The sequence below is a fragment of the Marmota marmota genome, unplaced genomic scaffold, assembly GCF_001458135.2.
Source record: "Marmota marmota marmota unplaced genomic scaffold, marMar, whole genome shotgun sequence".
NCBI lineage: Eukaryota > Metazoa > Chordata > Mammalia > Rodentia > Sciuridae > Marmota > Marmota marmota.
The window spans coordinates 18228641-18255049 of record NW_025999853.1 but is presented as its reverse complement, the minus strand read 5'-3'; the positions used below and the strand labels follow the sequence as shown (position 1 = coordinate 18255049).

The 26409-nt window shown below is 39.7% G+C and overlaps 1 long non-coding RNA gene across 3 annotated transcripts in view; it reads right to left on the bottom strand.

Moving 5' to 3' along the window:
- The window catches only part of LOC125617099, a 76051-nt gene that overhangs the window by 35797 nt on the left and 13845 nt on the right, over nt 1-26409 (bottom strand). The window contains exons 4-5 of one of the 3 annotated variants that reach the window (XR_007347957.1): nt 24227-24486; nt 1118-1299 (exon numbers count right to left, since the gene is read on the bottom strand). This is a non-coding gene — a long non-coding RNA (uncharacterized LOC125617099). Of the gene's footprint in view, nt 1-1117; nt 1300-10851; nt 11474-14481; nt 16258-24226; nt 24487-26409 lie in introns of those variants that run through there. The other 2 variants (XR_007347955.1, XR_007347952.1) reach the window with 2 other exon arrangements.

The following is a 26409-nucleotide window of genomic DNA, read 5'->3' as shown; positions in this document are numbered from 1 at the left end:
AAATATGATTTATCTCAGTTCTATATGTTAAGAATCCTTAACCTTCTAGTGACGGACAAGTATTTGTTGAAATTTCCTGATATGATATGAAAATGCTGACCATATGAATATTTTTTCTGGGGGGAGGGCTTCTAGCTTTCACTAAGCTTTTCAAAGGTATCTCTAATAGAAATTTGTTTTTAAAAGCCACTGTTTTTACATCCTCATTTTCAATGGTAGAAATAGATATCTATCTGAAAAGGAGAGAGACAGAAGATGGACCTCATGATTCATTTTATCAGATTCTTCTTACTGGGTGTTTAGATCCATTTGGGTTCTGAGCTGGTATAAACACTACACTATAAACCTAACTGTTGATTTAAAGCTCTAACCACATAACTATTTCCCCATTTAGACATTGCTGGCAATTTCTAAAGGGTGGAGTAACAGACGCGAAAAAATTGTCACAGCTCTTACTAGGTGGCATTTTACCCCCAAAGAGGCCACATTGTTCTCTCACCAAAAGAACAGTGAGAGCCCCTCCTCCTGCAAATCCATCAGGGGGAGGAACAATGTTTCCTGACTCCCTTTGGGGATGTTACTGACACAAAGTCCCACCCTCAGCTCTGGGGCAAAACTGCAGCACCTCTGTTTACATTTCTGTAAGGAGACGTGGGCATGCCCAGGCAGAGAAGAACAGCACACCACCATGCAGTGATCACACACTGAGATCTGATGATTCCCTTTGAGGAAACAGAATGATTTTCAGAATTGTGGGGGTTGCCAGTGGGAAGTTCACGCAGATGAAGGAACAGGCCTCACTCTGGTAGTTTCAAAGGGGTGGGGAAGAATAGGTAAGCAAAATAGTAATGGGAAATAAAGGGTTCCACTAAGTTTCACTTACATCCACGAAAAGTTTTCAACTAGTGTTTGGAAATACAGGAACTATAGGTTAATGGAAGAAACACCATTCTCTGACTTCAGGTATTTCCACACAGGGTTCTTATTAAGGAATTTACTGGAACAGTTTTAATCACCCCAAAGTAAATGCTGATTTTGTTTACAAAGCATATCTGCTCTGGGAGATCTAAGGCAATCTGGATCGTAACATAGAAGGACAAAACCAGAGTGTACTGACCTCCAGAACTCCAAGGACTGGCAACACGGGTACCATTGTTTATGTGTTCTGTGTGACAAGCAGCTACAAGGCCACCTTCGACACTGAAGTCCCCTCGGAGCGAAAGAACCAAACCACCAAGAGGTTGTTGATCATTGATGATTTGGGACTCACAAAAGGTGTCCTCCCAACTTCAGGTTTTCCTAGAGAAATAACAGTAGCCATGAGCCCTTGGAGAAGTCCACTAGGAAATATAGGAAATACCAGGAAGGACCCTCCCTTCCTTTGGCTCTGATGTTTCTTCAGCAAGTCCTTTTCCTCGGACTATCCTGCCAAAAAGTTGCTAAACCACCTCAAGATGACACTCTTTCTAATGAGAAGTGAGGCAAAGCTCTTTTACAAGAGCCCCTTAAGCAGCACACCTCTGTCCTTCCTCAGAGCACTTTCCTGAGAAGCCCAGTGTGTGTAATCCTGTGTTCTCAGACGGAAAAACCAAAACACAGAAAGATTCAATGGGCTTATCTGAGATGACCTAGTAAGTCATCCACCAAATGTGTGACCCCTGACAACTTGTGACACACCAGTGTTGTCGCTGACAACTCAGGGCCATCGGTGCTCCTGTGCAGAACAGGGAAGGAACTCATTTACTGGCCCCAAAGACTCACAATTGTTATGGAGATGGCAAATTCAATCAGACCCTCATTAAAAAGATCCAAATCAGGCCTGACAGAGTCTTCATTAGATCTCAAAACGCTGTGTGTTGTGTATTTTGCAGCTCCGAGTCCCCGAAATGTTCATGGCTTCAAAATTGGTTGTTTTGGAGTCAGAAAGGACTCTCCACAAAGAAAAGCACTAGCAGAACCCAGACGTCCTGTATGAGATTCAGAGACAAGGTTAAGAAGCTAAAACTAAACAATGCTGTATGCAGGGGCAGGTCCTGTCCAAAGAAGCAGGCTTCCTAATGGGCTAGAAGTAGACAAAAGAAAAAAAAAACCATCATTGAAACAAACCAACTAGAAAAAAAGGAAAAAAAAAATGACAAGAGCATTGTCCTGATTTCATCATAGAGGCAAATGGAAAATTCTCTTTTGAAGCAGAATTTCCTATCAGTTATGTCTCATTTTATAAATTTTGTTTTCTTGGCCAGAAAAATGCCATCCTGTAGAATTGGGGGTGGTGGGGGCAGTCATCTAACCCCAGACAAGTCATTTTCTTCCCTTCTTTGACAATGGAATCAAATCCTACCACTTTTTTTCAAAGGTGGTGCCAGTGAGACCAGCCGTTCAGATAAGCAGTCAATGGCCATTGAATTAATGAGACTTGAGAAGAGCCAAAAAGCCTGCTTGCCGGAGTGCCAAAGGCTTCCACCATTAAAGCCCCTCGGATGAATGGGGCATTGCATTTCCAAAACACTCCATCGCAAATACTAATGTCGGCCTAGCACAGTGCCGAGGCCATCACAGTCATTCAATGTTTATTGAACGAATAAAAGAATGATTGTGGCCTGTGAAAGATAATAAGCTGTGATTATATTGGTTAGATTCTATGCCAAAAATATGTAAGTATCTGGAACATATTAACTCATTTGCTCCCACTCCATGTTGTTGTGAAGTAGGTTCTCAGTTGGCCAGCTGCCAACAAGCCCAAGTCAGCTCTTAAAGAAATTGGAACCCGGGGAGCCTGTATGGGATGGAGGGAAGGGATCTCAGGAAAGATCCTGAGGTTTGGCAGAAGAAGAAGAAACCCAATAGGTTAGCTCGTGCCCTTGGCAGCCAGCACAGTGTGGGGGCCCACGCCATTCTCCCAGAGGCCTGGAGGAAGAGTTTTCCCATCTAGAGGAGCTACCGATTAGTGGTGATCACACAAGTTCAGGAGTTCAAATCCCTGCTCTCTTATTTTCTAGAAATGAGACAGGGCTCAGCGTTACCTCTGTCTGCCTTAGAAACCATCACCCCCAAAAGAAGCATAAAAATAACTCTCTTTAGCCTTTTGTAAGGACTAATGCAGATGCTCCTCAACTTACTTTCCAATAGATTCACCATAAATTGAAAAGATCATAAGTCAAAGTTCGTTTCACACACCTAACCTACCAAACATCATGGCTCAGCCTAGCCCAACATAAACATGCCCAGAACACTGACATTAGCTAGCAGTTGTGTACAACCATTTAACAACAAAGCCTAATTTTACTTATATATAGTGTCTGATTGTTTATTTTATTATATGTTTTATTGATCCAGGTCCCACTTCATTGCCCATGCTGTCCTTGAACTCTTGGGCTTGAACTATCCTCTGGCCCCAAACTCCTGAGTAGCTGTGATTGCAAGCATTTGCCATTGTGCCCAAGACAAAGGCTGTTTTATAATAAAGTGCTGAATATCTCATGAAATTTATTGAATACTTGTATCCAGAAAACACTGGCAACTCAGGACACTGCAAATGACCGGTTGCTCACTCTTGTGATCACCTGGGTATGAGCTCACTGCCATGTCCAGCTATCAGAGAATGTCACACCATGGCACTAGCTTGGGAAAAGATTAAAATTCAAAATATGAACTATAGTTTCTATTGAGTGCATATCACTTGTATACTATATGAAAGTAAAAAAAAATCATTAAGTCAAGCCATTGTCAAGTTGGGGATCCTCTCTACACAGAAAGCCCATAGAAAAGTGGTGGTGGAATTTAGGATGCACTCAATTAATAGGGGTTATTAATATTTTCATTAATAGCTTCACCATTTACTTGAATCTGTATAGCAAGATAGTGGGGGCAGGCCACTTATTTCTTTCCATTATAATTTCCACAAATCACAGTAGGGAAGCTGGTTAACTGCCTTAGCAGCTGCTGCCTCTGGTTAGTATCACACGTCCATAGCAGAGACAGACGGTGCTTTTCACATACACACTTCTGCCATGGGCAAGTCATTGGACGGCTCTTTGCCTCAGCGGCTCAACAGAAAAATTGGATAATAATATTATGTCTCTCATTGTATGGTTGTGGAAGAGAGTTAGCCGACTTAATTCCCAGATGGAATCTAGAACAGTCCCAGGCAGAAAACATCTATGATCATTGCTATTTCCTGTGTGTGAATGTGAGTTCTTGATTTTTTCTAAGAATGAGTACAATATTGATAATCAATTTTCTTTTTTATCTTATTTGTTGTTGTTTAGTACCAGGGATTGAACCCAGGAGCATAAAACCATTGAGCCACATCTCCAGCCCTTTTTATGTTTTATTTAGAGACAGGGTCTCTCTAAGTTGCTTAGGGCCTCGATAAGTTGTTGAGGCTGGCTTTGAACTTACCATCCTCCTACGATGAATCCTCTGGAGCCACTAGGGTTATAAGGGATGTGCCACCAGGCCTGGTGATAATCAATTTTCAATTGAACAACAACAAAAATCTGGGGACATACAGGTATTTACCAAAATTAGTGTTTTCATAGGATGGAACACAATAACTAGCCTGAGAGGGTTGGGAGATGGTGTCTTTAGCTTCCCATTCCCACTAAGCCTCTCTGAATACTAAATCCATGTCCATATTGTGACTCTGGTGAAACTGCTATTAAATGCTGCAGTGGCAATTAAGGTCTCTTAAAACCATGATTAAAGGCATTATGCTAGAACTGGACAAGGAAGGCTAGAGATGATCATCATTCAATTTGCAGTCCCCACTTTCTGTGCTGCTCTGGGCATCCGTCTAGAATCACAAAACTCTGCATTCAACCTCAATTCCCTCAGTGGCCCTTCCGGGAGAGATAACATGCCATTTCTTTCCAAGTCAGTCAAACAGAAAGACCATTTCCAACTCTGGGAAAAGGTATTGGCAGAAATGGGATGATAAGTGGAGGAATAAGTTCTAGGTTGTTTTCTTTGGAATTTTAAAGTCTGGATTTCCTGGGTAATCCCATGCTCTATTTTTATTCTTACATAAATCCAATCTGAAACTCAAAATGATTGTTCACAGCATACAGCTATGAAAGAAAGACATACATATATGCCCATATCATATCGGGGTGGGCAACCTGTTTCTCACCCTTACAACTTCCACAAAAACACAATAGAGAAGTGGGAGAACCGCCTCAGCAGCTGTTGCCTGTGCTTGGGACACGCTGTGTGTTTGAAAGAGGTAGACATGTGCATTTCACATCTAAACAGAGCAGTCCCCAAGTTAGGAAACCGGCAGTGCTGTGTAATAGACAGCGAGGAGCAGAGAACGTCTGTTCATTGACATGCAAATGACAATAGCAGGCATTCTTCAGTGTTTAAGGAATCCCATGACGGGTTTGACCACAAGCAGGTTATTAAAGTGAAACAAGGCGATTTTGTTCGTTATGAAAAGCACTGTCCTTTCCCAGTGAGTGGCACACTCAGGGCTATTTACATTTCAACAAACAACCAACAATAAATCAATATAAATACTCCTTCAAATCCATTTTCGTTTTTGAAGAATAATAGTTGTTCCAACGAACGCGATTACACAAGAACCTGAATCAAGTAGAAATAATAATAATTTTTTAAAAATCCAGCATTCGGTCAATTCTATGTAAATTGCTAAATCATTCATAAGAAAGGCCCCTCAAAAGCACTGGAGCAGAATTAAGAGAAATCGGATTTTGCGATTCAAGAAGTGGAAATCCAATTGTAATAATGATAACCGATAGCTACATGTGGGATTATCATGTGATATCTTTATTATTTACTATGTGATAGAAAATATTGAGTACTTATTATTGCAGTAGACATACTACATGCATCATGACATTTAGTTCTCACAATTACCCCATGGATCAGATACTGTTATAATCCTCGTTTTAAAAACAAAGAAATGGAAGCTTAAAGTTACTGAAAATTTTCAGTAACTTCTCTCAAACAAACAAACCAAAAATAGTAACAGAGAGGATTGAGGCTTCTGATCCAGGATTCTGACCTGCATTGGAATGGAGCTCTTAAACATAACCCACACATCCTCTCCATGGAGATTAGATTCACTGACAGAAATTGGATTTTAGCTAGTAACATATTCTGGGGATTCAAGAGGTACATGTCAGAGCTTGGGTCAAGAGCTGTGAACCAGACAGACATGGCCCACCTTCACTGATTGACAGTCCATGGTAGGAGAAGGATATTAAATATAATCACCCATTATAATTGTGACAAGTGTACAGGAGGAAAAGACTTCAATACAAGGAAAACAAAGAAAGGAAGACAGAACTGAGTCTTAGAAAGTCAGGAAAAGCTTCTTTGAGGAAGTAACATTTAAGCCTGGGCAAAAGTTAGCCAGATAAGAGAATGGTGGGAGGAAGAGGAGCATGGATCATGATGCTTTAAGTTGTCTGGACTGTCAGAGAAAGCCCAATGCAAATTTGCTTAAAACACAAAGATATTTATTGGTCACTGAGCTCTTAACAGCTTCAGGAACAATTAGATCCCAGCACTGGCTTTGTTTCGCAGAGACTTTAGCTGTCCTTCCAAATTATATGTTGGTGTCAGTCTCCCAGTTTCTATCATGATAGTGTCTTCCAGGAACAACCACACTGTGCTTATTCACATTCAGAGAAAGACAGAGTTCCTTTTAATGCTCATTAAGTCATCTCCAACTAATCCTTGTCATCAAGAGATGCCTAAACCAATCACTGTGGAAAGAAGGATGGATTTGTGGACCTATATATTTTAGGGTAAGTCTATTCCATCCAAACCACATGACTGCTAAGGGTGGACGGTAAGTATATGAAAGAAGCAACCAAAACTTTCATGTCAAAGAGAAAGCTACTCTGGTCAACGAGAAAAGCACATGCAAAAAATCTTAGGCGGTAAGATAGGATGTTTGAGGATCTAATGTGTCTAGTGTGGAAACTAAAAAATGAAGAGGAGGAGGACATCAGACAGGGTTTCACAGTCAGGAAAGAGGCTGGTAGATCACACAGGCGCTTTAAAAACCATGTTTGAGATCTGAGCCAATAGACAGCCAGCTCCGACCTCAGGGCTTGAGGTGAGGCAGGACATCATGATGGAAGGATGTGGTCGAGACAAGTGGCTCAAAATATTATACCAGGAAGCAGAGAGACTTCACTTACCAGATACAAAACATATACCCCAAAGGCACACCCCCCAATGTCCACCTCCTCCAGCCACACCCTACCCACCTTTAGTCACCACTCAGTTAATACCATCAGGTGATTAATTCACTGATTGGGTTAAGGCTCTCATAACCCAATCATTTTTCTTCAAAACTTTCTTGCATTGTCTCACACGTGAGTTTTTGGGGGATACCTAATATCTAAACCATAGCATACACTTATACACAGACTATTTCTGAAAACCACAAAATCAACTGCAAATGTGTTTGCTTATAGGAAGATGTCCTTGGGGACCAGAGGGCTCACTTATCTGAGAGTCTTAGAGTTTTCATCATATGGACTTTTGAGCTTGACTCCTTTTTTAAAAACNATAGAAATCAGACCTGTGTTCAGGAAAATATATATATATATATATATATATATATATATATATATATATATATATTGCTTTTAGATTAAAAAAATAATAGCCAACTATGTGATTATTCTACCCACTCTATGGAAATAAAATTGGAGATAGGAAAGAAAGCAGAGGAACTTGTATAGAAGACTCCTTCAGCTGACCAGGCAGGTGATGGGGGTGGCTGGACATTGAATGGCACAGAAACAGTTGAGCCCAGGTCACCTACGGCTGTAGCTCCTCCCCTTCACTACCACCAGTGCTGATAACTACAGGTCTCAAGTTCCTAGCAAGGAATATAGAGGAGGGATAGAAAATAATTGCAAAGCCAAAGTTCTTTCTCTTTTCCTTTCCCCCCTCCAATTTTCTTTTAATTGACATGTAAAATTGTATGCATTCATCAGGCATAACATGTATTAAAGGATATATACATTATGATTAAATCTAATTGATGCATCATCAAAATCAACTTTTTTAGATTTCACATATAAATGGTATCATTCAGTATTTATTTTACTTAATAAAATGTTCTTTCAGTTCATCTATGTTGTTGCAAATAACAAGATTAGTTTCCTTTTTATGATTAAATAATATTCCATTGTGTATATTATATGCTACCTTTTATCCCTTCGTCTTGTTGGATGATCATTGAAATTGATTCCATAATTTGGCTACTATGAATAGTGCCCCAATAAACATTGGAGCACAGATGTGGGTTTTGTATGTTTTTTGTTTTGATGCTGAGGATTGAACCCAGGCATGTTTTACCATTGAGCTACATCCCCCAGTCCTTTGGTTTTCATTTTTTATTTCAATACAGAGTTCTAACTTTCGGAGGGTCTCACTAAATTGCTGAGGCTTGTCTTGAACTTGTGACCTTCCTGCCTCAGCCTCTCACTTGCTGGAACTATAGGTGAACAACACTGCACTTGGTTCCAGATGTCTCTTTGACATACTGATTTCATTTCCTTTGGATCTATATACCTAGCAGTGGTAGTGCTGGATGCCTAAGTTATTTTTAGGCATGAAAAGCAATATGGTGAGGAGGTCTGAGAAAGAACCAGAGCCCAAGCAATGGTTATAACAGGGTAATGGGGGCCTGGGGAAAGGAACAAGATTTTATTTGTGCAGAGGCACAAACTTATTTGATTTACCTGAGCTACAGATATCCCCAGCTGTAAAATTATGCAAAGGCAACATCTCTGGAAATGAGACTCTGCCTAGGAGTGTAACTCCTAAGATCCAAGGTTGTTGAGTGGAATGGAAGCCTGGAAACCCCACTAGGAGGCAACCCACATGCAGCAAGAAAGTGGGAAATTGCAGCCTGCTCTCATTCTGCAGGTTGACATCGTGAATTGGTCTCCGCTGGTTAGAGGTGGATGGAATAGTTCACATTACTGGCACCATTAAATAAAGAAAGAATTACCAAAAGAACGCATGAATGTCAGTGGCAATTTTAGTGATAACCATATACATTTAGCAAAATATAAAATTGGTTTTGGTAAAATCTAGTAATTACATTAGTTGAGTTATACATGAATATAGCTGGTAACAGCTCTAGCTAGGTGCGGAATACATATGTAGGATCCATATGTTTCCATTTGGGAAATACCCAGTTGTTTAAAACATGAGGAATGATGGGGAACTGGGGGATTATACCATATTTTATACTGTATTTAGAATTCTGGGCATTTTTCTATTTTATTTTGTGCCGTCCAATGGCCATAGGAATGGAAATATTAGATGCAAAGATGGGCCTCTCCTTGAAGAGAGAACTAGAACATAAATAGAGTTAGAAGGCACGCAATAGGAGGTAGAAAATCAAAACTTGGGAGAAAAAGATTAAGGGAGAGGCCAGGTCCAACAGAAGCTCCGCCAAAATGCTGTTCTCCCACTAGTGAAGTCTTCCTGACTGATTTTCCCCAGGGAAATTAAGCCATTCTGTTTCCCATTCCTCCTAGGTTTTGGTACTAATGACCTTGTGACAAACCTACTACAAACCATGCCACCGCACGTTTATCACGGCATCTTCTGGACCCTGTTCTGCGATTCCTTCAACAAAGACCTCCATGATATGTTTCCACCTCACTGAACTTAATCCTCCCCAGCTACAATTCACCTTCTCCACAAAGTCCTACTCTTATCCCTCAAACTGGATGTAATTCCTCCTTTTTTAAGTTCTTAACATTCCATGATCATAACCTTATCTCACTTATGGATGCACACTAAAGCTTAATAGTTACAAAAATATCCATCTGAGAATTGAGTTTAAAATTTGGTCCACCACTTACCCCCCTAACTATCTGCGTGAATTTAAATAATTTACTTACCCTTTCTGTGACCCTGTTTCTTCATCTCTAACACAGTTAGGCTAGGTATGTCATACATAGTCTCTTTGGATGCTAGTGGTCAGACAAATGATAACCCTTAAAGTTCCTACACTCCTAACATAGATTTCACTAGATTTCTTTTTCTTTTTTTCCCATCTCCCCTGTTGAACACAGTGCCTGATAGATGTAACAAGTTAGGCTCTACCTGAGTTTGACAGAGAGAAGGACAAGTGTCAGGTTGGAGACAGACACAACTTAACCTGCACCCAGGCCAGCTAATGTTCTCGTCTGCTTTTCCAGGGCAGCTGATGCTTCTTTGTTAAATTTTGTTTGGCTTCCCTTCCACCCAAAAGCAATGCTTATATGTATCAAACTCAAACAAGGCCACTTTCCCTACCTAGAAAAAGAAAATAACCCCTGCCCTAGTCATGCCTGGGAATGAATGCACTTCAAGAGGCAAACACAAGAATTTCATGTGATTATATATAGGCTCCATCAATTCAAAAGAGTGGGTGTTGACACTGAAACATTGACAGGTAATTATCAAAAGTACCTTAGAAAAGCAGGTTTCTGTAGACAATCGCTGCAATTTATTATTATTGTTGTTGCTAGCCTCCCTGATGGTCTCCATTTATGATTCCAGTAATCTTGTCTCTTTTGATGAAACTGCCTTTTGTTTTTCATTAACGTGTCAATGCATTAGACAAAAGGCCTGTTGAGTGTAACAAAAACCCTAACAGAGGAAAAAGCAGAACTTTACACCTGTAAGCCAATTGTCCTCCTGGGATGAAAATATATATGTAAGGAAACATATATACATGCAGATGCATGCATTCGTACACACATAGACACATGCACCCATGCACACACCCATGCACACACACATGCACACACACATGCACGTACACTTTCATGCACACACATGCAATCATGCACATACACATACCTGCAAATTGTTCTTGACATCTTTAAGATTATGTTAGGAATCTTTCAGCCAGGTTAAACTGAAATATGTCAGGATGACAGTTCTAGATCATGCATAATGGAAACCAGCAACCTTCTGCTCCTACTGACATCTATATGTCTATTTCATGATGATCCTGATGAACCCCTAGACAGATCCGAAAGGGGTGAGAAGTTCCTAAAATTTTCAAGAGCCTTCCCCTAGTTAGAGATTCTAAGCTGCCCATGTTGTACCTCAAAAGATTATTTATTCCTGGGCTATTTCAAGGCTTGAACAGTTACTCCTTAAAGTCTTTTAAGTCCCTGAGGTCACCTCTCAGGGAGGGGTGTCATGTTCTCAGTTGAGTGTCAACAGGGGCAGGGGCACTAGACAGGCACCTCACCAAAACCAGCCCTGGTGTTTAGGTTAGCATTTCAATAGGTGATTAAGAAGCCACCCACTCCTTCTGAGCTGTGTGGGGTTTTATCAGCCTAACATCCTGCACCAGGGACACAATCTTGGAAAGCTGTCAAGACTCATAACCTGTCACCCTATTATCCTCAATGAGGAAGGAGGAAAGGAATTTCCCTAGTGCTCAAGGCCAAATGTACAAAACAGGTTGTTTGAGGGGGTTTTTGTTGTTGTTGTTGTTTTGTTTTGTTTTGTTTTGTTGTTTTTTTTCTTTGTTTTTTAATTCATAGAACACTTAAAATTGGAAGATCAATGTAAATTAAAACCTCTGTATCTTCAATGTAGGGAAATGGCAATTCTATGTGTCTCAAAAAAGGAAAGAGACTTTTAGAAAAGCTCAATTTTTAAAAAATATTCAGAACATACATTTTCAGGTAATTGGGAAAATCTATTTTCTACTTGACAGTAATCAAAAGTACGTGTATTCTGGATAAAAATTCTGCTACCAAACCATAAATAGCAATGGAATATGAAATATACTGCATGTTAAAATCTAGCCAGTCCCAAGAGAAAATATGAAAGTAAAAAACGAATTTTTACTTTTATTTCTTCCTTTCTTTGGTCCTGGAGATAGCACCCAGGACCCCGTTCCCCACCACCACCACCACCACCACCACTACAGTATGATGACACTCTACCACTGAGCCACACATCTCCAGCTCTTTTGTTGTTACTGTTGTGGAAATTAATTTTGAGAGAGGGTCTCACTATGTTGGCCAGGCTAGACTCTAACTGGAGATCCTCCTGCCTCAGCCTCCAAAAATGCCCACCATGCCCAGAAAAATAGATTTTTAGAAGGAAAATTTTTACACACTCCCATTGCCTGAGTACTCACTCAATAAAAGTGAATATTTTAAAACAAAAAAAAATGGAAATTGCATTGCTTGTAATGTTCCAGCTTTGTTTCGGTGAAGCCTCTTTATTTATTTGTTCTCTCTGTACTCAACCACTGTTCACTCAACAAGCTAAGATTCCCAGAGCTGCTGTCTTGGTTAAACACTACGATAGGAAGGAAAAGATGAGTAAATTATTCATAGTATCTACTCAGAGAAGCTCACTTCCATAACACACACTACAGACACTGCATCTCCAGAACCAAAAATGCTGAGCAGCTAACCCTGGGGGACTTGAATTATCTTCACGAGGAGGTGATATTTAAGCTGAATCTTAAAATATAAGTAAGACTTGGCTAAGTGGCCAAGATGTGGCTTTCACGCACTATTTCAGAGCATTCAAAGCATTTGTTCTGATTTCAGCAGAGCATGCACAGGGACACATGAAGGAGTTGGTAGGAGATGGGGAAAGACAAAACCCAGCCTTCAGTTGACTCATGCTTTAGCGCTAAGGTATTTGGACTTCACCCTACATGCAGGAGGAAGCCATCAGGGATTCTTAAAGCAGAAAGATTTTATTTTCATTAAGTAATTAAATATCACCGAGGACAGATGAGAAGGTCCAGTTGTTGTCAGTATTTTATATGGCTACCTAGGATGCTGCAAAGCTGGGCCAGCTGTAATAGTTTAGATCTGGAATGTCCTCCCAAAAGTGCATGTGTTGAAAGCTTGGTTCCCAATGCTACAAAGTTCAGAGGTGGAACTCTTTGGAAGTGATTCTATCCTGAGTGCTCTAACCTCGTCAGTGTTTTAATACATTAATGGATACATAGCTAAATGGATTATTGGGAGGTAATGGAAACTGTAGGAGGTGGAAGCTAGCTGAAGGGAGTGTTTCCTTGGGATTACATCTTGTCTTTGTCCCCTTTCTCTCCTTTTGTTTTCCTGGTTGCCATGAGGTGAGCAACTTTGTTCCACCATGCCCTTCCGCCATGCTGTTTCTGCCTCACCACAGTTCTAAAAGCAATGGAACTAGCTGATCATGGATAGAAACCTCTGAAACTGTGAGCCAAGATAAATCTTTCCTCTTGTAAATTGCTTTTCTCAAATATTTTGCTACAGTGCTGCACAGCTGACTAACACACCAACCATACTTCTTGCATACTGGATTGTATACCTTACTATATACTACAGCTCCCCCTTTTGTTTGTAGTATCTCTCCCATTTGCCTTTCTGTTTCCACTGTTAATCATTCATTCGCTCAACCAGTCATTCCATCATTCAACAAATATTTACTGATTCCCTACTAAATGTCAAATCTGTGCTGGGGCCAGATATCTAGTGACACACAAGAAAGACAGTATCTCAATTCTGGCAAAACTGATAGAGCAGCAAGACAGACAAATTTGTTTGAATACAGTTACAATGGTGTATAATGAGCAAGATGATGGAAAGCCATGGAAGGAAGTCTCTAAGGAAACTTCACTGAGGAAGGTTCAGACCCCAAGTGACACCCTTATCCCCTGCTGACCAGCACTAGCCACAAAGACCCTAACAACAGAAAGAGAGGATAAAAGTGCAGGGAGCACGTGGACCATTTGGGAATCACCAATGTTTCTGCTAAGATTTGCAAGGATAAGCAGACTTTATTCGAAAGACAATGGTAAAACACAAATAGGGGATGGGTCAGGTTTATGTGGTAGAAATTACCCTGCTACATTGTGGAGAATGCATTGATTTGACAGAGAGACCATTTAGGAGGATTTCCAAAGGTTCAAGTATCAGAAGATGGTTACTTGAAACAGGGTCATATCAGTGTTCCAGCTTAGTGAACATCTAAACCCAGCCATGTTTATAAAACTCCTAACAATGAATTAGTTTAAAATAGTCCTTGGAACAGAAGAGGATTTTCTTAAGAATAACAACCATGAAATGCATAAACCATTGACTGAATTTACCTAACTGACCTAGTAGTTTCAACAGATTATAAATAGCTGAATTTTCTTCCCCCTGTGTTAAGGGAAAGCAGGTGGTGGGTAGGAACACGTTCTCCAGGGCTGGGTCTAGAGAATGGTGAAACAGGGTAAGGAATTCCTGTAATCACTGATGAACTATCTTGAAGCTGAGCCTAACATTGAAATCAAGGAAGTCTGCAGAGCTGAGATTCAAATGGGGGGGCTGGGTAAGAAGTAAAAAGAAAGGATAAATGATTTTGTAGAACTAGATGAGGAAGTCAGAGGCAGAACCAGGAAACAGATGGATGGTCAAATGAGCACAAGAAACAGTGACCAAGGTCAAGAAGTGGATAGTCCAAATTGTTATTCCTTACTTTCAATAACGTAGAGACATGCAGGTCCAACAGCAATTCTAGAGCTACAGATAGGACTGGAAATAAACATGCTCTTCCAAGTGATTTCTCCATCAGTCTTCTCCTTACCATGTTCAGGGTAAAACTCTTGATTTACACACATCTCCCACTCATCACTATTTCAATAACAAAATCTGCCTAGTCCTTCAGCAATGAGCCCTTTTTGACTCTTTTCCCAAGCTTCCAATTCATCCACCTGACCTTTTTCTACTCTGAACTTTGGTCTGATTTCACTCACTTCAGGTCTTCTCTCTCCTAGTCCAAGCCACGCCACGACCTGTTTTGACTACAGCAATCACTTCTTGACTGGTCCCCCATCTTCTGCTTCTACCACCTAACAATAATTCCCCACAGCAGCCAGAATGACTCTTTCAAAACATGCATATCGTCCTGTCACTTCCTTCTAATCCCACCTGGAATAAAATCTTGGCCTACAAAATCCTTCAAGATCTGGCCTCTGCTTTCCTTTCTGATGGCAGCTCTAAATATTTCCCTTATCCATTACCTTAGCCATCTTTGTGTTCCCTAAATGTGCCAAGTTCATCTTGGAGCCTTTGAACTTTCCATTCTTTCTACTTGAATCTCCTCCTACTGATCTTTACACAACTGTACCCTCCTTGTCATGTAGTCCTCAGCTTAAATATCAGCTTCTTTGGCGCAAACGTCCAATCTAAATGAGTCCCTCATTACAAAACAACGACTCTGTTTGAGGCGTTATGAACACTGTTTGTCCCCTAATATTTCTTTCCTAAGTTACTTGCGTGGTGTTGCCATTGTGTCATTGTTATTTATTGTCAGCTTTCTCCTATTGGCACATGCCCTCTAGTGAAAATGCAGCCTGACCTGTCGTGATCATTGCTGTATCCAGTGCATAGAATAGTTCTTAGCATATAGTAGGCACTTTACTTCCACTTTGTTAAATAAACAAATGAATGAAAGAAGTGAACAATGAATGAATTCTCCCTTTGTCTTATCTCTGTCATCTCTCCCTCTTCACGGTCTTCTTTTCCTCAGCCTGAAACCTTATTCAGACCTCCTCTGTCACTTAAAAAGCAATATCCTCTCTTGATTCCTTCTAGCAGATCTGGTTGGAAAGCTCCACATTCCACTCTAATGGTTTTATGTATTTATAGTTTGTTGGGAAATGAAGCAGGAAAAAAAGAACTTGGGTTACTCTGGGTCAATTATGGTGGTTATGCCTCAAGATGGCTGTACTCATGTCAAGATGAATCCACACACTGTCCAAATCTATAAAGTAATATTAGTATCCTTATTTTATGATAAAGACACTGGTATTCAGAGGTCAGATATTTACCTAAAGAGCCCTTAAGTAGGGGATGGTATAACTAAATTTTAGAGTTACCCCAGACACCCAAGCCCATTTTGTCACTTTGTCACTATGTTAGAATAATAGAGATCTGAAAAATTACCAAAATCTCATTCTACAGACAAGTTCCATATGCCATAGAATGGACAAAAATAAAGCTTTGTGCTGTTATTAGGGTGCTTTTAAAGTATGTTAAATGGGGAAATACTCATACCTTAAATTTTTTTAAAGTTATACATAAAATTATAAATAGTAAGTTCCTAATCTGGTTTTCATAGTTATGATTAAAATAAAGTCTAGAAAGTAAATAAAGAACACCACATGTTATCATTATGTGGTAGCATGACTATAGTTTAAATCATTAATTTTTTTCTCTACTCTCCATTAGTACCCCCAAATTCTTTTAGAGAATCATTTCCTCATGTGCACATCTTGATGGGATAATAATCAAGGTTTCTTGCTTCCCATTAATGATGCTGAAGAAAGTCCCTGCTGGTCCCTTGGCCAGATGTTTTTTGCTCAATAACTTAGTATAAGCCCAGAAACTTGTGGCATCCAAGGAGGAACTGATGAGATCTTAGCTGAGATATATTGAGATAGAAAAATGGTAGCTTTTATTTAATTTATACTGGTGCCTGTGTTAGGCAACCAAATTCTCACCACATTGATCCCTAGAGCTGCCCTTCTTCTTAGCCTATTCCTTAAATTGGTCCTCTGTCCTCCTGTCCATTCTGAAATTCTCCTTATATCTTTTCAGTGAATATTATTTTTTGGAAAAATTAGTTCTTGTTGGTTTCTATCACTTATACCTACAGAATTCTGTTTGATACATGTCTATATTTTTCTGTAATAATCATGTTTTGCCTTTATATTCAAAGATAAATAGGAAAATAGAAATTAAAGATCCAATCTTAAAACAGTAAACACATATGACTAGGCTGGGCACCATGATATACACCTGCAATCCCAGGTACTTGGGAGACTGAGGCAAGAGGATCGCAAGTTCAATGCCAAACTGGGCAACATACCAAGACCCTGTCTCAAAACAAAATATTATTATAAAGATTATATGTACTTTATAAAGACTTTTTATAAAGACTAATTTTTAAACTCAATGATATTCCACTTACCTAGGAAAGTGCAAGGTCTGGGTTCAATCCCCAGTACTCAAAAAAAAATTAATTAAAATACATGTGACTAAAACAAACCCAGGTTAAATGTGTGACTTGAACTCTACTAATCCCTGAATGCTCCTAGTAAATAACCCCACTCCATGTTGTCATTTCATATTGACAAAAGATCAACAGAATTACCTTCATATAAAAATAGAAAAAAAAATTATGTTTCTAATAATTTTGTGGCTAATGAGAATCTACCTAAGCCTGACTTCCCTTAGATTGAAAATACATTTGCTGGGCTGGGGCTATAGCTCAGTGGCAGAGCACTTGCCTAGCATGTGTGAGGCACTGGGTTCGATCCTTAGCACCACATATAAATAAACAAAACAAAAGGTATTTTGTCCATTTACAACTACAACAAAAATTTTTAAATACATTGCTTATTCACTTGATATGTTTAGTAAATGCTTTCTCTATGCCATTCAGTGGGTATACCAAAGTGAATAGTACTCAGTTTCCAATCCTTAGGTTTTCTCACTATATACTGAAGCCAATGCATAGCAAATAGATTGCAACAGAACTTTGTCAGTGCTATTACAGAGATACAAACAAAATAAAACAGGGAAGGCAAAGGTGAAAAGAGATGAGCTGTCCATTTAAAGATTCTAAATGCTAGAAAGAAAATAACAAAGATGCAGCATTACTGTTTTTGATAAAAAGTCGTCTACAGCTAATGGTAAATGCACACTTATTTGCCAACAGAATAATCATTCCAATCAGATAGCATACATGGCATGGTATTATCCTTTTTGTGGCAAAAGCAGAGTAAAAACTCTAATCTCTATTTCTTTTAAAAATACACCTATGTGCTCTATATGTGTAATAAGAATTGTAATGCATTCCACAGTTGTGTATTTTTAAAAGTAAAATCAATTAAATAAAAAAAATACCTAATAAATTGTTGATATCATTAGAATTTGAACTTAAAGTCCTTTGAAACATATAGCAATGTCCCTACCATCAAATAATCTTAGCAAAATAAAAGTATTTACCTTTTGTGTTTTCTTCTAATCAACCCTTTTGCTATTTAATTTTTCCAAAATCCAATTCCCATGTTCTCAGTAATAAAAGGTAATAAAAGATTTCTTAGAATTTCCCACAAGGACCTAGCCAGATTCTCTGTTGACTACACTTTGGATAAGATGCATAGGCTTCTCAAAGATGTATCTTCACATCTATTCATACATACTACAGAGGTTTTGTTTGTTTGTTTGTTTGTTTGCTTGCTTGCTTGTTTGTTTCTGAAGATGTGATCTGAACCCTGCCCACACCAGTATATTGGCTGAGGCAGTGATTCACTGTATCACAACTTGCATATAATATGTTTGCATTTGAATTGAAGCCTTATAGAGAAAATATCCTCAACCAAAAAAGAACAGAAAAATAAAAGAAAACAATAGGGGTCCTATTGGTGGAATGTTTGAAGATTGATGGAGCAAAAAACTTTAAGCACTGTACTCAGAGACTCTCAGTAGTTCTGATGTTAGCTTTTATGAAAATAAATGCATATACATAAAAAGCTTATTTAAATCCTGCTTCCTTAGAAGATACTAATATTGTGGAAGAAGTTTAGATACTTAAGGAAATAAATAGACATTGCATCTTATCCCAGTATATTCAAATAAGCTTCAAGTAAAACTCAAGCCTGATTGCCTATATAAAATAAGTGTTTGGGGATAGGCCATATATGAAGCTATTTGGTCTGGTATTCTTGACTTTCCCTGTCTCTGCCCTTCTGTAGTCAGCAAATCCTCACAGGAGCAGTTAAGCAATAATGACAGAGGACAGAGTTTTGCAATCAAACAGTCTGGGTTAATAAGTTGATTCTGCCACTTACCAAGTGTGATATTGGACAAGTCACTAAATGTCTCTGAACTGAAGTTTCCTTGTTTGTAAATGGTAAAAAATAACTTCTTCCTTATAGGGCTCTTTGAGAGTTAAGTGATGACACATGAGCATGTCATCTGACTCACAGAAGATGCTCAATGATTAATAGGCATGAGGACACTTGGAGTCACACTTTCAACGACAGTAGCAGCACACCCAACCTTGCCCTTCTCGTCAAATAACACATGATTCAAAAGGATTCTTTCTTTTCCTTTCCAAATTCTATGATAAACAAGTATGTCTATGCCTTCTTTGATAGCGCCCTACATACTAATCCATGCCCGATGATGGTTTTGTGCTACAAAATACCCCTGAAAAGGCGCTTGGAGAGTTGACACTTGAATTTATGGGGATATGGGTGTGCCATCATGTACTGTCAACACCAGGTGTTCCAGCATAAGTGGTACATACTTAGAACATTGTCCACACCAGGTGTCAGTGGGTGCACAGACTTCAAAGGAAGGGCAAAAAGAACTGGGTTTCAAGTCTCACCACATATGTACCTGACCATATGGGGCCCAAGGGAGTGCAGGGATGTGTGCAGATTTAAGTAAGATTATCGTTTCCTATTTGCATATTCATCCTGTGTTCAGGTAGGAACTTGAAGTACCTTGGTTATTATGTATCAGCATTTTCAGAATTGGAAAGCAGGTGAGCTAAGAAGGATCTTAGAAACCACCCAGCACAGAACTGCTCAAGGTGTAAACTTTGTGTATCATTTATGGGATCCTTAAAGGGAACAGGAACCCGCAATTTTTTAACAAGCATCCCAGGGAATTCTGGAGCATGCTCAGGGTCAAAGACCACTGAGCTAGCCCATATGTGCCCATTTCAAAGCAAAACCATTAGGACCTGGACAAAAGAAATGCGTTGTCGAAAGCAGAGTGTCTTTAAACCTCAGTGCTATGGGCATGTTGGACTGAGTAACCTTTGGTAGTGGGGTCTTCCAGTGTGAGGCAGAATGTTGAGTGCATTCTTAACCTCTACCAAGATGTCACTAGCAGCAACCAAAAGGATATTCAGGCATGGCCAAATATGCCCCAGGGGAGCCAAGTCACCCCTAGTTGAGAACCACTGTCTAAAGTCACAGGAAGAGTCAGGAGCGGAGCCAGACCAGCATACAAGTGTCCTGATTCACAGCCCAGCAAGCTCCACACCCACATCTGCTGGTTCCTCCTCTATTACTGTGGGAAGCAGAACAAGGGGGAAGGAGGGGCACCAGGCCCCAAAGGCCACAGGGCAAGAAAGTGGATGCCAGCTCAGGCTACAGCACTATTTTTTTTTTCTTCAGGAACCTGGAATATTACTCCTGGCTTTTTCCATGACTTCATGTGCAGTTAGTCATCCTTATTTCTATTTCTCCACCTGTTTAAAATCTCGATCTTACAGGAGAACTGGCAGGATTCACTTGGCAACATTGTGGAAACCTACATGGAAAGGTGCTGTACAACAATCTTTTTTTAACTGAGATGGAGTTCAAGGTGCCCCTGCGTAAAGCCAAGAGTGTCACATTCTAAATATAGCATCGTGCCAGGAAGAGGAGGGTGGTGGGGAGCAATGCAGAAGGAATCAGGAAATGTGGTTTCTAGTCCCAGTTCTTTCCCAACTACTTTTGTGGCCTTTAGCAAATCACTTCATTCTGCTGGACCATCAAATGGGGGGCACTAGAGCTGTCTTGGGTCTAGTGTCCTCTGCCCTTTGGCTGCTCACCAACTTCCAAACCCTACCCTTCTTCCAAATCCCAACCGATTCCTCAGTTTTCTTTGGTGATCATGATAATGGTGTTGTGGTTATGCAGGAGAACCTCATCCACAAGAGACACTCCAAAGTATTTAGGATCGAAGTGACATGACGTCTGCAACTTGCTCTCTGATGGCCCTGAAAAAAATACGCCTTTCATATATAAGAATGTATATGTATTCATATATATTTTGTATGAAGGGCAAGCAAATACACCAAGAGAGTACTGCATATGGAATCTCGTGGAAGTTTATGTGGGGGTTCATTCTATGAATCTTTCCATTTTTTGATATGTTCTAAATTTTTTTGTTTTTGGAGAAAAAAAATAGCTCCAGTTCTTTCTCCTTCACAAAACTGTTCCCAATTCACTGAAATAATTCCTTCAAATTCCCACAGCACTTATGTGCTCTTTATCACCTCCTAACTGGTGTTATAGTTAAGCACTTGCATAGTGAGGCCATAAAATTGCTAACACAATACTCAGTTATGCAAGGAGCATTTGTTCTAAAATTCCTCTCTATTTAATCTACAACTTCTCTATTCCCATTCCTAAGACCTGCTGGAAACAAGGGGAAAAAAATAAAAGTGAATTTTTTTTTTGAGAGAGAGAGAGAGAGAGAAAGAGAGAACTTTATTTTATTTTTTTAGTTTTCAGCGGACACAACATCTTTGTTTGTACGTGGTGCTGAGGATCGAACCCGGGCCGCACGCATGCCAGGCGAGCGGGCTACCGCATGAGCCACATCTCCAGCCCTAAAAGTGAATTTTTATCCAACCTCGTCATCTCAGTTTGATGAAACAAAGCTACATTAGGTACCTCAGTAACATTTGGATAAAGGGCAGGACCTAGGTATATCCTTTTTTACCCTCAGGATAGCACCTGGGTGCAGGAGAGAAACTGGCTGGGTTTGGAGAGTGCCACAGGAAGAAGTCCACAAGATGGGCTTTCAAAATTGGCTGGTAATGTACTCATTATTGAGACCTTGACTCTGCACCTGGCAATAAGATGCTTGAGGGATATGTCAGTATTCCAGTAAACAGAGGAGGACAACAGGACATTTCAGTTCTGGGTCCCATGGAGGGCTTGGGCCATGCTTCATACCTACATGTTCTTCATTGGTGTCAGTATCTGTCAGCTCTCTGGTTTGTTGCTCCAACTGCCACAATGTGGCTTCTGCTATCATCACCCACCGAAGTGTCACAAAATGAAAAAAAGTAATTCAATATTAGTAGTAACTAATTCACTATGTGCCTGCTATGTGGCAGGCACTGTGCCAGGCTCTTCATGTGTAATAGTTCATTTAATACTCACAGCAACTAGATCAGCAGCACTACAATAACCTTATAAGGACAACCACTGGTCTCTTCATTGCCTGATTATTGAATTAGCTTCTCTTCTAACCCACTGCAGAAAATAGATCACTGATTGTCATGCCACATCTTAAATTCCCATTTTCTCTGACTTCTCAATTTACTTCTCTAAGCATATCTTTTCTCCAGGCATATCATTTCACTTTCTATTTCCTGTAAACGTTATGTTTTCTGACCACATTTTTAACTCACTTTTGTATTCCCTCCAGCCTCCTTTATGCTCCTTCAAAATCCATCAAGGCTCAACTTTCCTTCACTTCATCAACACACGTTTATTTAACACCTGTTTGATGCTGCCTAATATCCTAGATCCTAGAAAGACAATGCTAAGAGAAGCAGGCCCCCATTCCTACCCTTGTGGACTTTATAGTCTTGTAACAGATCTAACTTGCAATCAGGTCTCGGTTGTTTCAGTAAGAAACAATCTTCCCCTTGCACTTCCTTTCAAGTATACATGATACCTGTGTCACCCCTTGGATACTTACCAAGTGCAGTTCTGTGGGGTTCATCATCTGTTCAGGGATGCATTTATTCAGGATGACAATAACAATAACATCACTGATATGCATGCATTGAATATCTCCTCTCTGCCAAGCACTCTATCTATATCGTCTCTGATTTTCACAATGGCAGACTGAAAGGGGTGATTTTCCTCTTTTTACTAATGAGGCACTTAAGGCTCAGAGATGATAAGTAATCTGCCCAAGGCCACATAATTAGTAAATGACATTGCTGGTGTGAGAACCCAGGTCCTTCAGCTCTCTCCACAACACCTGGGAGCTGTCAGACTTCTTTGTTGCATCATGCAGAGGATCAGTGAGTACTCAGGAGTCAGTGGGGAGGGTTAATGTGACAGGAAGAACATGATTTTGGAATGAAACTGACTGGCATTCAATTCCCAGTGATGCCACTTATTGCTTATGTGACGCTGGGCAAATTCCTAAACTTCTTTGTACCTTCATGTCTTCATTTTAAAATCTCCACTGCAAAAAAAATAAATATAAATCACTTATATTACAGGGTTGCTGTGAGGATTAAATGAAATTCTAAACACCAAAAAGCTCCGGGTGTATAATAGGTATTCAGCCATACAAAACCTCTTCTGTTTTGGTTGATGCAGATCCTTTAAAAGTTTTTACCATCTACCTTATTGTTGCTCATATAAATTTCTAAGTTTGATATTGAGAAAAACCTGCAGAAAGGTCTTTCAAGCACTGCAAATATATTAAAGAGGCAGATACAGGCCACTCTAAGAGATAAAGGCAGTGCAGTGGAGAAGGGACGGGAAACCAATATAGAAATCTGGCCACAGGAGACAGTGTAGTTCCTTTTGTAGGAAAGCTTTCCAAAGACAGAGCCCTTGAAGCTTTTGTGTATCAAAAGCATTTTAAATGTTTTCCTCGGTGCACTCATATGGAATTGCTTCTGTGGCAAAGAAGTATGGTCTTATCAAAATGCTATTGATTTTTTTTCCAGAAGATATCTAGAAACCTCATTAACGAAGCCCTGCATACAAAGCCAAAGGCCCATTCTTTTATTTCTATATGCTGGCCACCTGTTCCAGGGTATAACATGGCTAATAAATCAAAGGTTCACATTTATTCAATCTTTACTGAACACTTTCATCAACCCATTCCATTAATGCTTTAAAAAAATCCTACAAAGTAGAGATTATTATTTAGTTTGTTACAGGTGAGAAAATTAACCTCAGAGAAATTAAGTCAACTTTTGTAACATCACATGGCTAGAACCGATTGACCAGATTTCAGTTGATACATCCGTTTATTCAACAAATATTCACTGAGTGACTACTGCGTGCCAACTTTGATTCTAAAGCTAATGCTGTTTCCACTACCTAATTCTTCCACCAAAATAAATAACAGTTTTTTTCTGTTACTTAGAATGTTTCAGAATGGGAAAACAAAGTGGCCAGAACATGAGATGCTCATGTCTCAGAAAAGATTACTGGGCTGATTGGCACGGCCAGGCAAGTGTCTAATGTGTCAGCACTACTCCATGTGTGTCCATCTCAAAGCTGGAAGTTTAAAAGGAAAAGTGCCCCACAGTCAGAAGTGCCATTCTCAGGAAAGTATATATGAATAGCTGTGCTAGACTTTTTACAAAACTTTACAATAATATACACCTCAGAACATTTATTCATTAGATAATTGAAAAGAGATGAAAATCAGTGCATACAACTCACCAAAAGAAAAAAAAAATAATCCAGCTTTCATAGTGCCATTCCTGTACATAGGGTGTGGTCCTTTTCTGTGCTACAACTTGAGTGATACCATTTTAGCCCCAACAGGAAGGTGCCAGCTATTATGCTCATTTCTCAGAAGAAGAAATGGGTGCAAGTTGCAAAAGTCATTGGTACTTCAGAAATGTCCAAGTTCACCTCATGATTAAATGCCAGAAGCAGAATTTGAACTTGGGTTCTTTCTGCTATTTCTGGTATATAATCTGCAATAGAAAGAGTAAGCCAGGTTACATTGCAGTAATAAGGGGTGCTCAGATCTCAAAAATTCACAATAGTCAAGCTTGATTTCTTGCTCATATTCCACATGAGCTGTGATCTACTCTGTGTTTGCTTCAGAAACCCCCAGCTGACAGCACAGCCTCTGTCTGGAACATTTCCAGTCACAGTGGCAGGGTAAAAAAGTCTCATTTATAGCCCCCACATTGTCTCTTAGGGCTTCTGATAGAAAGTGGCTTTCACTCTCAGTTCATTGGCCAAAGCAAGTCACGTGGCCTTGTGCTCATGGGTGTCTTTTCTACAGGGAGGGGCCCTGAAGAGGAGTCAGAGTGTTTCAATTTATGTCACTATAGCTCATGTAAAGTGATTGTGAGCTTATTTTCCTCATCCTGTGAGGTTCTTCTCTAATAAATGCAGTACTGATTGAGAGATATTTTAAGTATAATCAGCCAAGCAGTCATCTTAAATTATATAAAAGCCAAATACATTTAATATTGCAAAAGTAACAATTCTAAATTACCCCTGTCAAATGCTAAACCTTCTGCATTTCGGAAAAAACAAAAACAAAAACAAAAAAAAAAGCAACTTTCACTCTGGGAATAAACTTTCCATTTCTGGCAGGAGAACTGGGTAGCAACACTGAAGCTCTCCTGTGAATGGGCGTCAGGGTGTCATATTTGAATGTGTAATGAGTAAACATTGGCAGAAACCCCCTTTGCCACGTGACTTCAAAACAAACACCAGTCAGCAGGGAACTACCAGCTGTGCTGAGTAGGAAAAAAGAAAAAAAATGTACTCATACATGCTCCTTCCATGAAGAAAAATCCCCTGCTGTGATCACCTCCCTCCAAAATGAAGGGCACCAACGTGTTCTCACACAAAGCCCCACCCCTGGAAAGTCCTCCTGGCAAAACCAGGGAAACAAAGTTCAGAGGAAGAAGAAAAGAACTGAAACTGAGTCCAGGCATCTAAAGAATCCTGCCTTCCTTTAAAACAACTGATAATTTGGGAAATGAAGAAAGAAATGAAGCATTTAGCTGGAGTTTGATATGACCCAACCTGAATTATAATTCCCTTTACAATTCTAAGATCCTATGATGCTATAAGTTCATGTGCTAAGAAACAGATCTATTTTGCTTAAGTACAGAAAACAAAGAAAAAGACAGGCCTTATATAATAAAATATCATACATAGCATGTCCTCCATCTCTCTCCCCCAAAAATGTCCTGAGGACTGTTAAGTTGTCTTGGGGTGGGGCATCTACCTATGGAATTCTATTTCTTAAAATGTTTTGGCACTGAATCGGGACTTGATTTGTAGAAAAGGCATTTCCTTGATGCTTCTCTTAGAGCAGTGAGAGGAAGATAGATGAACAAGCTAGAGTTTTGCCTTGGTCTTTTTATTAAGGTCACCAACTGGAAAGCCCATAAAGAAACATCAGCCTTTAGTCACTAATGAGAATGAGATCTGACTAAGAAGAGAGAGCATCATTGCTGTACATCATATTTCATATTAAATAATGAAATTGTTGTGCCCTGCTTTTTCCCCTATGACTTTAAATAGAATTCAAGGTCCGTGAACCCAGATTCATAGGAAATGTTTCATAATAAGTAATTGTGCTTCTGTGATATGCTTGGATGCAACTCTATAACTGTGCTGGCATTGCTGGCAAATATCCACAACTTTTGTCCAGAAATAAGTAAAATTGGGTTTCTATAACCAACATTAGCATGCACAACATTTGAAGAAAAGAAATTAAGAGGGAGACTCACCCAAGATGTTGGAATACAGGAGTTCACGTTGCTGGCTGCTCCTTGATGTAAAACCAAGAAAGCAGACGGGCAGCTTCTCTTCAAGGTGGGTTAACAAAAAGAAAGGGGGGAGGGGCAGGTACCTTAATGGAACTTAAA